The sequence below is a fragment of the Ptychodera flava genome, chromosome 1 (assembly GCF_041260155.1).
Source record: "Ptychodera flava strain L36383 chromosome 1, AS_Pfla_20210202, whole genome shotgun sequence".
NCBI classification, from domain to species: Eukaryota; Metazoa; Hemichordata; class Enteropneusta; family Ptychoderidae; genus Ptychodera; species Ptychodera flava.
In genome coordinates this window covers 11,954,825-11,967,981 of record NC_091928.1, presented here as the reverse complement: position 1 = coordinate 11,967,981, position 13,157 = coordinate 11,954,825, and the positions used below count along the sequence as shown (strand labels likewise).

At 37.2% G+C, this 13,157-nt stretch overlaps 1 protein-coding gene across 1 annotated transcript in view; it reads right to left on the bottom strand.

Annotated features, from left to right (window-relative positions):
* LOC139130189 (soluble guanylate cyclase gcy-31-like) overlaps positions 1-13,157 on the bottom strand; it is a 130,411-nt gene that overhangs the window by 100,938 nt on the left and 16,316 nt on the right. The window lies entirely within an intron of this gene.

Sequence of the window (13,157 nt, the reverse complement as noted above, 5' to 3'; positions counted from 1 at the left end):
TGTTAAAACTGAGCTTATTATCAAGTCTTTCTTTCTTGTCGTCTGCCTTTCCATGTTCTGTATCCATTTGTTTCCTCTATATCTTCCTTCTGTATTTCTCTTCAACACTTTTTTCACTCAATCCCCTTGACTTTGTAGTTTTCTGTCGGCATACTTCCCTCTGTCAGTCTGTTGTGCATACTGTCTGGTTTCTCTGTCTGACTCTGCCTCTAATTAATCTTTCTATCTCTCTCCTCTTATCATTTATTGTCTTCTGTTTCTGAATGTCTCTTTGTCTTTCTCTTTCTGTATCTCTCGTTCTTTGTCCTTATCTGTTTGTCTGCCTGCCTGTCTCGATCTCTCTGTCTGTCTGTTTTCTGTGTCTGTCTCCCTCTTTCTATTTCCCTCCGTCCCTCCCTCTCCCTTCCCCTTTCCACATCTCTCTCACACTCTCTTTCAATATACTATCGTGTGTGTTTACCCGCCGCTTTCTCTTCATATACGTGTCTATTTTCTCATCGTCTATCATTGATATTAAGTGACAGTCTAACTCAGACGACACCAGGCCATTGTAAATTATTATTACAACTATATATCATTAGAACTATATACTCTAATGATATTTTCGATGACTTATTGGGTCATATGCTTGTTGTTTTTAGTTAATTTGAGTAAACTCACATATCGAAAAGTTGTTTCCATGGCCACTGCCAGTCCGGTTCAAGGGTCCGTGAAGATCAGCGGATGTGTTGAAAACACGTTGTGTGACGAAACTCCTGACGATGAAACAAGTTTTGTCGGTCATACATAATTGTCCATTTTTCACCGCTCATAACTTCTCATCACTGATCCCCGGCAATTTTATTTATATTGACAAATCGGTTCCGTTGCCATGACAACATACGCGCATCGACCGTTTTACTTGACGTGTATGTTCCCCATTTTGCGCTGCAATTGTCAGATCGTTTGATTGAAAATGATGCGGTGCTGAAGGCAAGTGGGGGTACATCATTCACTGTACAACCGAGTGTGCGCATGAGTTTTGGACGTTTATGAGGCGCGGCAAACAAGCATTGCGACTTTCCGACTCCTCAAAATGTACACGCTACACGCGAGGGCCGTGTGCAGATGAACGGTGTCGTCAAATAGACACGCCCTTTGCCGTTCGCGCTGATCACGACAAAAATCATGTTTTGAAAAGAGTGAACTACATCAAAGTTGAAGTAGGAGATACATTACGGTTACCGTAAACATTTGCGCGTCATGTGCGCCCAGTTTGACTCCTCTTTATAGCAGTGTGCCAGCAGTCAGCGATCACTGCGCAATGCGTTACCACTCACCGGGCAAAATGCTTCAAAAAATGCATTAGTGGTATACACAACGTATATCTTTGTATAAAGAACATATCAATACGTTGATATACGTAGTATATCTCGACGGAACAAGAGTATATCTGACGAATATACGAGTCATTATATAAGTGTATATTGTCGTATATCAATCTGTTTACTACATTAGTGCACAATAAATGCACAATTATGCCCAAGCGGAAAAGTGCGCTACCCGCATCAAAGTGCGCGCACCTATTGAGTAGGTCCGTCAGCGCACTTTCTGTACGATTGCATGTGAAAAACACCGATCGAAATGTACAGGCTGCGGGCGTTCGGCGCGCATAACGCCAATACGGCGACTTTTGCAACCTTTTGCGGTATCCGTACTGTAATGTGGTCAAATACTTGTGATCAAAATGAATTACTTGTCCTTTATTTTCAGGCTGTTTCTCACGCATGCGCTCATCAAATCAACCATAAGTCGCTTTGTCATCGGATGAAAGCACAAGTGAAGTAAATATACGATTCCAGATAAATTCAATGAAGACCACACAAAAGCGACATATTTATGATTTTCAGTTCAGTCAGTCACTTTTTTCAACATTGCAAAAAATCCGGAAAGATTTGAGAATGAATAAAATGGTAAGCTTCACAACTTTCATCTCCAAGACGACACGGAAGGATAAAAAGCTTTACAAATTGAGAATAAGTAATAAGTTTGATGGGCAGTAAATTGAATCTTCGTACTACAGGCTGAACTTCAATGTGTGAAGGTCATATCTGATAGATGGAAGTGACATATATGTTAGTCTACGATGTCATGATCAGGCGTCGACCCACACATTATTGTGGATTTACGAAATTAGGTTGTGCGTGTTTCAGAACCGTAGCATTCGGTACATCTTCGGACGTGTTACGACAAACACTTGGTTGGATTGACAATATTGTACTTCCCAGGGTGAAACGAAGATACTGGACAAAAGATTTCCATGCCATCGTAATTTATGCAACACGGCCTGCAAGCAACGGCATTTGGTGTAAATGACGGAAATTCAACGGGCAAACCGCATTATTTTAAGAGTAGAATAAAAAATACAACTCAATATGGCCATTTAGAATTTCATTGTATCCGGACAATCAGCGAAACACGCTAGTTCGATATGAACAGAACTGAGAACGGTGAAGTTACCGCCGTAATTTGATTCTAAGATTTCCAGCCCACGCTCTAGCGCAAAAAACCATACCAGCAAACAAAAAAGCGACAGCTCATATCAAGAGATGTAGGCTAATTGCAAAGCGAATATCATTCAAATGACATATATGTGATGCCTTAAGAGCGACATAGATACATGTATCTGTTCATCTGACATACGCATATGGATGAGTATAAAAATCTGATAACAATTACTCATCAACAACGTTGTGTTTGTGTGCATATATATATATGTATGTATGTATGTATGTATGTATATATATATATATATATATATATATATATATATATATATATATATATATATATATATATATTGCTAGACGTGGAACTTATCGTGATTACTCTACAGACTGTTTCATGCGCTTGGCAATCGTCAGGAGAGTCTCATTATATATATATATATATATATATATATATATATATATATATATATATATATATAATCATTTATATGTAAATATGCATCTATACATGACTTTATATAAAATATCTGAACATACAAGTTCATAAAAAACAGAGTGTGTATAATATATATATACATATATATATTATATATATAAATATATATAATATATATATATATATATATGTAAATGGTAAACATATCTAGATGTCTTTGTGTGTGTGATGTGAGAGAGAGAGAGAGAGAGAGAGAGAGAGAGAGAGAGAGAGAGAGAGAGAGAGAGAGAGAGAGAGAGAGAGAGAGAGAGAGAGAGAGAGAGAGAGAGAGAGTACCTGTCACAAGTCCGGTATACAACTCTCGATATTTAAGTTTCAATACGAATAGTGTGTTCACGATAAACTTTGTAATAAAATAATCGCATCATTAGTAGGCGTCATTAAGATTTTCTGTTGTGTTTGCAGTTTTAACGCTTCTATGTGTGCTTGTTTCTCTGCACTAGGTTATCTATTTTTAGGAAGATGCCCCTATCAGCAGCCAACAACGGCGGCCACGCATTCCAAGGTACGTTCACAGGGACCTGTACGGATATCAAGATATTCGTATATTCTTCCGATAATATCTGTCATATTTCAAATAAAGAAGTGTATATATATTTTTTCCAATGGTCTTTTCGCTCTGTCAATTTAATTGAACCAGTCCGGTCAATATCGCGCGATGACCTGGTCATTAGTTCAGTAGCTCATTGGGTAGTGTTTACGAACTTAGAGCAGTGACTGGTCATGTGATCTGTGGTTCCAATTAAGTAGATAAGGAACAGTTTTTATCAGCCTCATCTCAGAGAAAATTGACTAACTGTGCACATCTTTCAAAGGAGAATAAAGGACTAAAATCACACAAACAGTCAATGTCAACAACCTCTAACGTAAGAACCAGGGATTAAAGAGTGCCCCTTTAAGTAAAGATAGAAAAGAGCATTAATAAAAATACAGTTCTTCATTTGAAATATCGCATATATCTCAAAGGGGAACAAAGGACTATAACCAAAACAGTCAATGTCAACAACCACTAATGTGAGAACCAGGGATTGAGGACTGCCCCTTTACATAGAGAGAGAGGAGAACATTGATAAAGATACAGTTCTTCATTTGAAATATCACATATATCGTCCAAAGAATATGTGAATATCGTGATTTTTGTGCAGGTCCCTGTGGTACGTATGGACTCGTTAATGATTTAACGAGCGTTCGACAGTATATTTGCCGAAGACCTAAAAGGGATTTTTTAGTCTTTGAGTGTTTTCTTGACTGAATTGTTTACATTGGCGTGAATGCATGACCGCACTTTACTTTTCAAAGATAAACTTTGCTGCAGTCCTGAAGGTTCAATGTAGTTTTTGCTGTATGCACGTGACTGATTGATTATTTATGATCGCTTGTACCATTAAAAACTTTCAATCTGAATGATTTTTATTAAACTCATATCGCTTCAAGTTAAGACGATAATAATGAATAAATCATCCTACGATGCTTACGCAATTTTAATAAGTTTACCTCTTTTGTTACCCTAAAGTGTCTGTTGAAAATGTCAAGGGACTTGAAGACACTAAAGGTTTGAATGTTTTAATTGATTTGACGCAGAGAAAAGTCGCCCCTTGGAATAATAACAGCCCACTGGGATGACAGAATACATGCAGGCATACATTATTTAAAATGACAACAAAAAATGTTGCTAAATAATATATTGCTCCAACGAAAGTTTTGATTGACGTTATCGATATAAGCGTAACGAAACGTTGACAAAGCTGAAACGAATTTTGAAATCAATTTAAAAAAACGCCAAAGGAAATCCACCCATACACATATCGTGTAAACAGTACATCATGGAACTTCGACAAATGCTTTACGCACCAAGTACATTTAGCATTTGCTGCAGTCTACATCCTTTGGCGCTGTGTTTTAATTGCTTTCGAAATCGGTATCAGGTTTGCTTTATATTTTTTTCTGCGACGTGCAGCCAATTACAGGCCGGCACACAAGTAACACCGACAACCCTGAATCTGTTCGCAAAGTTTTGTCGTCAGGCAGTGTAACATCGGAATGTAAGGATAAACTTTGGCGAAACTGAGTGAATATGCCTAATTTGTGACCTGACCTGTATGAGTTTATCAAAAAAGTGAAAGATTTTCCAGAGTTCCAGCATATATATATATATATATATATATATATATATATATATATATATATATATATATATATATATATATATATATATATATATATATATATATATATATATATATATATATATATATATATATATATATAATGATCTCTTTTGTCCCATGAGGTTACCTTTCACAGTTACCATACACTGTAGGCTTACTGGATTTCTTCATAAGGTATGATCGTCAAAGCCAAATATGAAACCATAGACCCCCTCTACTCTCCCCCTCTACTCTCTACGATCAAACGTTTTCTTACAAGTTCTGTCTGATTTGAGAAGTCATTCCGCCAGTGCTAAACACTGACAGGATTTGTTGAACTTGGATTTCTCATATCCCAGGATTTGTCATAGGCATGGATCCGTTTGATAAAATTCTACTCAGTCGCAAAGGGGCTTGTTGTTCCGTTGCTACAAATTTTATCAACAACAACAGCAAAAATTGTATCAACAATATTATTATTATTATTATTATTAATTATTCTTTTTCGGCTCGTAATTATTATCACACACCCGCAAAAGTAAATTGGCCAATTTTAGTAAGACTAGCTGCAAGGACTAACAATCCCGACGAGAGATGTTCCGTAAAGTTCGAGTGAGAATAATACTAAAGTGTTAAGCTCCAAACGCAGGAAAACGCCACTTGCTCTCATTTAACGAGTCGTAAAATAGACAATCAGTCAGTCGGTCGGTCACTCTGTTGTGCGTTAACGCGTTTCTGAGATTAAATTTGAATCCAATAATTGGCCATGGTATTTGAGAACGATTGCTGACAGACATACTGTCCATACCGGCTTTGCTTTCCTGAAACTTGGAATCACCGCAACCCTTTTTATCGGGTCCTCGGAAAGAAATTACCAGAAATATTTCTTCCGAAGCTTCGAAGTTTGACGCTGGGCAATTACGCTAAACTATCCATGCACATCTCGCCATGCTCAGATGCTTCAGAACTCAATCATCGATGACGCGAACATTACAACTGTAGCGCGTTTGCATCCGATGTTGCCATGACAACGGGAGTCAACAAAAACATGGCGAAATATGGGTTAAGCAAGCCAATTATCATAGAACTTTTTATTGTTAGGCTATCTTTTTAAAAGGTTTGTTCGAAATCAATGGTTTGTAAGGCAAGATTGATAAAAAAGCTGTTTTATGAAGCTGCCATTCCTTTTATAGTGATAGAAAAATTCTCTATAGCTTAAAATGTTACGTTTTATATTTTTCGCGGGAGTAAATAAGCTACTTAAAAACGTTATCGGGGACTCATTTAAATGGAAATCTGGAAAGATGTGCATTATCGATACACCGGAAGATACGACTTAGATCGTAATCTTGGAATTAACATTTCTCGGTAATAGTATACGTTTATATGTGCTGGGGTTATGTTTATTGAATTTCGTTTTTTTTTTAATTCTGTTGTCAATTTCAGAGACATACACAGAGTGCATAGAGGACAGTTCAACAAACTGCTACAATCAGCATACCCAATGCAGGCATCCCTCACCCGTGTACAGCACTGCTTCCTTTGTACATGAGGAGATCCAGCCAGGGTGATGACGCGTTGCGCAACGACATATGTGTGCGTTCACAACTCCGACCCAACACTTGGTTCCACTGAAGACATCGATGGAAAGTCTGAAACAATGGGTTAAGTGCTATAGAATTTTACAAACGCACCCGGCAGCGGCGCGATCAAAAAAGGGTAATCCTGTAGGTGTTACAAAACTAAAAAAATAGCACGCATTTACAGGGATCTGCTGTGACACGGTCTGCAGCGCAGTGACGCATTAGTACGCCAGACGCCGCTGTTATTAACCGGCCAAAGGGTACGCTTGACGGTACACCGTTCATATTCTAGCATTATGTGTTGTTTGTAATTTCCCAATGCTTCATTTCCAATGCAGCTTTCGACCGTTTTAACGGAATTGGATTCTGTTATATTGATTTGAAAAAAACCATATTACTTTCTAGATTTATGTGTTTTTGCCCTGCTTTTTAGCTAAGCCTGCCGTTTATTAAAACAGATCTCTTACTCTTTGCTTTCCTGAACAGTCAATAAATATTAGAGCTGCGTGTTACGAACTGTTCAGAGCTAGTCTCGACGCGTCTTATATAGAACTGAAATAAACAAAGATTCTCTTATTTGCTCCTTATTTGCCATGTCATGAAGGCTGTGCCCACGACTACCTGGAAAAACAAGCTGACAATAACATGCGATATTTTATTCTAAAAAATAAGATACATCCAAGATGCGTTGAAAAATTTAAAACGTGACTTTGAATGTTTGAGAACAACCAAGTATCTTAAATGAACTATGTCGATAACTGGTATTTTAGGCAGCTTTTCCACCCATGAGCTGTAATAATCAGTTTTTGGTCATCGTTTAACACGATTGGAACTAATTTGGGATGATTGGATGTTGAAGTAATGTCTTTAAAATATGCAAATGAAATCTCATCTGCCTTTCTTTTTACGTTACACACTTGTTTTTATGAGTAATCTGTAATATTGAGACATTCAGCTAAATGGGACCTAACACTTTTGAGCAATTTGGAAATAGGAAGATCCAATATCCCAAATTAGTTCCAATCGTGTTATTTGCAGACATTCATCATTGCAGTTGAAATAATTTATGTCCGACGCTCCTTGTAAAGGTGCTGTGCCTGGCAACTAGTAAGTCAACATTCATTATCAGCTCAATTACCTTTCTCGAAAAGAAGTTACTGTTCAATGCTTGCAAGATGATATGTAAGCTTTAATCTTATATCAGCTTGGCACTCAAACTGTTTCTGACAAAAAGTGCCATTGGATTTGAAATGTCGTCAGATTCATTCCTGCCAGAAGCGTAAATATCACTGTGCATTTTTGAAATTTAAAGATATTTGTCAATATACTTTTACCATGATTTGTTTGCATCATGATATTTATCGGGTGAGCATTTTCAGAAGAATAGTTTGACGATAGCCGCTTCGATTTGATTCGGGTGCAGCAACACTAGAAAGACCGCGTGACATAAGGCAACTTGCACAAAGCAGTTTATGCAGAAACACTACTTTTAGAAGAGTTGAGCGTGGATGTCATTATGTGTACTCATGTATCATCTGCTCTGTTTCATGTTTGAAACTTCCCCTTCCTAGACTATAGAAAATTATTTACACTCTCAAGACAGCGTGACTGCCGCGTTTAATTTCCGTCAAAGGCTTCGTTGTTCCATAAACACATTGACATTCTGCGGCTCAAAATGGAAAATAGGATCGAAAAACTCAGTGCTTGCATTAATGGCCAGTCGTAATAAAATAATACTGATTATAAATATTTAAATTATATCGATTAGATCTATTCCACTACAGCTGTCAGCTATGTGATCGACCATCGTCTCTTGGATAGAGGCATTTCTATAGCACTCAGAATGCACGCCCTTACATACATACATACATACATACATACATACATACATACATACATACATACATACATACATACATACATACATACATACATACATACATACATACATACATACATACATACATACATACATACATACATACATACATACATACATACATACATACATACATACATACATACATACATACATACATACATACATACATACATACATACCGCGTATATTTGATATGATTTAATTTGGTATGTTGTCCATGTTCTTCTGAACATGTTAACTTCTTCAACGTTTGAAGTGATGAAAACATGTTAGGCGAATGTTAAGCGTCATAGTAAATGGGCTCATTTGTAGCATACATAAACAGTAGAATCTATATTTCTGGCAAACACAACATCTTTACAACTGAACTTCGCCACCGCAAAAACGTTCTAATGAATAATAATGATATGTTTCAGGGCCACCAAGCGTGAGGCCTGTTTTGGTCATCAATCCAAATCCGGTGTTTTTCACTTCGAAAGCCTAGGGACCCTCAACTACACGGAGATTTGCTCTTGCGCCGTGAAGCAGTGTAAACACAAACCTGAAAAAAGACGCCATTGAAATCAAAACAACATACAGCACTGAGTCACTGACATCTACATATCAAGTGGTTTGAAGAATGCTCCTCACTGACAAATACATTATTCGGACTCTCAAATTGTTCCAATACTTCGCTGGTATACTGCTCGTGTGTATTCCTTTTTTGCAAATCAAGTTATCATAGTCTTTTTTGTGAAAATTAAAACGAGAAATTATTGCTTTTTAGCGATAGAGTCAAATGGGGGATATCGGCCATGTTGATTTCATTGGTTACTCAGGGATGCTTTTGTTTTTTCTAGTACTGGAACGTAGGTCCCTCTGTAGGTTAGACCCGGAATTGGAATGGACCAAGGTACAAGCACAAACGCGCACAGAAATACGTGTATTTCTATACGCGTTTGTACACTTGGGCTTGTTTGTACAGGCATCACGTGATCTCTTGGGTGTACTGAGTCTGCAGAACACGTGCGCCAATTTATTCTGCAGTAATGTCATTGTACGAAGTTTTGTCATTAGTCTTGACGTCATCAACAAGTGAAATTCTTCCGAAAAATGCTCTCAAGAGTTAAGGTCAACCTTACCTTTCTCGCTGATTAACTTTGCACCAAAATGTAATGTTGCGTTTCCTCATCCCGGTATAAAAGTCACCTTATTTGCCATAATCTCGACCCGGCAGCAAGGAACATCTTATCCTACTAAAAACCTAAAAAACCTTGGCGCCTATTATATGCAGACAACTTCAAGATCAAATGAGGAATTCTATTTCATGTGGTAATAGAGAGATAACAACTTAACGCTGCGACTGCAGGCTACAGTGTTAAGTCAAAGTATACAATCCAGTACAGAAATTTTCTTTGTATTTGGCATGACAACAATATTGTTGCTTTTTCATTTAAAGCAAAGTATTAAAGCTTTGGAGCCCATTTCATTGGTAAGACTTCAAGATCCAATAAAGAAGCGTATTTCGTGCTGTAATAGAAAGTTAACAAGTTCATTGCTTCGCATTGCGCTTGCGGGCCTCAATGCTATTTGACAGTACACTGTCTGGGCCGATTAAATTGTCTCCATTTTCACAAATTTCCCTTATCAAGAGCGGTGCCCATCTCTACTTTCCACTGAATTCAAGGTAAAGTTTTGCCCACAGGCGCAAACAGAATGCACTGCATATAGAAGACAGAAACACAGTTATACAATTATACCTTGAAATGAAACTAAAGGCTGTATGAAGCAAACACTTTATTAAATAGTGGACCTTTTTATACCGTGAAGGAAACAAACGTCATCAAAAGAAGCGAAGGATTCCGATTTGTGTACATGTAGTTCAAAGGCAAAGTTGGACTTAATATGTGCATATGCTTTGCAAAGGAGTAACCCGTAAAATAATAATGCTAGGAGGAAGGACAGTCAAAATCTGATAAAATAATGACTTTACAAAAATGGATTCAAGATGCAAATGGAAAGTTCAATGAGCATGAAGAGAAATAAATGGATTAGTAAGAAACCAGATTAAGAGATTTGCTCTGTCTTTAACTCAGGCTTATTGATTCTATGCTAATTTCTATCGTCATTTCACCTTGATCAATATATAGCTTACCAAAAGACCAAGCAAAATCTTACATCAAAAGTTCAATCAGATTTCACCGCAAAGGCTGCGATTTCATTGACAGCTCTCTCATAATCGCGTCTGGTTCACGTCAGCGCCATCACGTATTGCTGTCAGTTGTGGGAAAAGGCAACGAGAGACCGTCACTGATCGCGCAGGGGGGAAACTAATACGGCATCGAATGATTGCGACGAAATGAAATTGATTGGTAAATAATTTGAATGGATGCGCGATTAAGTCGCCGTGATGCGATTAGCAAACAATTTCTAATACAGATAGTCTTATACCGTAACGTAATCACAGACTAACGTTAAACATGTTGAGCATACCACAAAAACAGTTTTGCTGAGCTGTCACATGTAAATGCAATAATTTATTTGACAGTGCAAATTTTGGTACTAGAGAAACAAATAACCCAAAATTTACCGATATTTAAAATTCCAAATGGCCGCGATCCTTGTGTTAACTCTATGGCGAAAAATAAAATTTTCGAATTTCGAAAAACTAAGCCAAGGAAAAGTTTTCTTACACCAAGAGCTTTAAAATGAAATCCCACAAGTGGTAGATCAGAAAAGAATTGTAAAAGTTTGACAGTCCGAATATCTGTCCCCGAGGCGCGTTCTACCTTAAACACAAACTTGAAAAATTCACAAAAAACAGAACAACATAATGAAGGTCTCAGTCATTCACATTTTCTACGAACGACAATCAGAAAAAAATTAACTGAAAATATATTTTTTTTGCAATCTGACATAGAATATATCATGAAGATAAATTAGGTTTTTGCCAAGGAACGATCACTTTTACTGAACTCGTCTGAAAATAATGCCTGTGTACATCATTTTCATATGTAAAATGTTTCATAATCTTTTCTAAGCCGTGAGCTCAACTACTATAGTCTGATGTACTTTCTAATTTGGAAAATAGGCAAATGACACAGTCGTATATACGCTCAAACCACTTCTTGGAAGGAAATCACAAACCCCGAAGGCGATATATACATATACGGGACACTTCTCGTCGATATATCATGATAAAATATCAATTCTAGATCTGGTGATAGGTTCACATAGCCTGAATCATGGCAGAAAACTGCATAAAAGCACGTCAGAAACATGTTTCAATGCTGGTTAGGAAAATCCAGACAAGGCTTGTTTATATCTATATTCAACGAAGAACAGTAATTGAAAATACACGAGATAGCCCTTCGGCATGTTTTTAATCGTCGCGTTATGACTGAAGGTTGAATATTTTAGCAGCATGTAAGCGACGCTGAGTCAAGCATCGCTGGTGGCAAAGACAGTGTCTGGCCTATTTATCCTACTTTCCAATACATAACAAATGGCTGAAGAGTGTTGGCGATATCCAGCTTGTTTTCGTGGGAGTAAGGGACTCTGAGCAAGTCGGAAGGTTGACATTCCATAGAGCACTAAAGTGTAAGACAAAAGTGCAAGTGCAAGTGCCTAGGTCAGTTTTTGAGACAGGAAACCCAGTTTCTTTTGTTCATGGCATCATTAAAAGATTCATTAAATCGAAAACAACAAACAAACAAAATAAATAAATAAATAAATAAATAAATAAATAAATAAATAAATAAATAAATAATAAAAAAAGATGTCAAAGGTATGTGTTCACACTGGTTGTAATTAAAGTGTCAATTAATGTTGTCACTGCAATCAATTTATTCATTCACTGTTTGAAGTGAAGAAACCTGGTCAAACGGTCAAAGGTCAACTTGCCTTGTATCATTTTAATTTTTCTTTGTTTCCTCGTTTTCTTTTCCGTTTTTTCCTCACTTACCTTAATCATCCATGGACGCAGTAATCGCCTAAGGATGGAAGATTTTTTAACGAGGCGAAGGTATGTAACCACAGTATGGTCATTAACGCATTACTGATGCATTGCTTTGACATTTCAAAACACACAGGCATCAATAGCACAGAGTGACCGTCGGTCCCCTTTCAAATGGTTTGGTTTTTCACAAGAGTCCAAGATATTACATTCAACAGTATAAACGTTACAAAGACTCCTAAAGTTTACTCCAAAATGTGATTCACTCTAATGTTGGCACTGTCCTCGATTTGAATTTTGCTCGGCAAAATGTGGGCCGAGGTTTTTATCCTTTTATCAGTTTAAATGTCGCTACACGGGAATCACTACCGGCCAATTATTCCGATCCCACTATAAGCCGTAATAATACTTGTACAGTGGCTTACAGACTTGCAGTTGTTGAGTAGAATATAGTCCCAGATTTACACATTAATTTTGATTGATTTGTTTTCGTTTTCATTCTCGTATTTTGCAAGCCCAGCTTTTCTAAAGGGGCCTTCACTGGAGTGACATGATGGATGATTTGCATCTGGCTTTGATGCTTTGGTGAGAAGTGCAATTTGTCAAGGGGAGCACTGATATAAAAA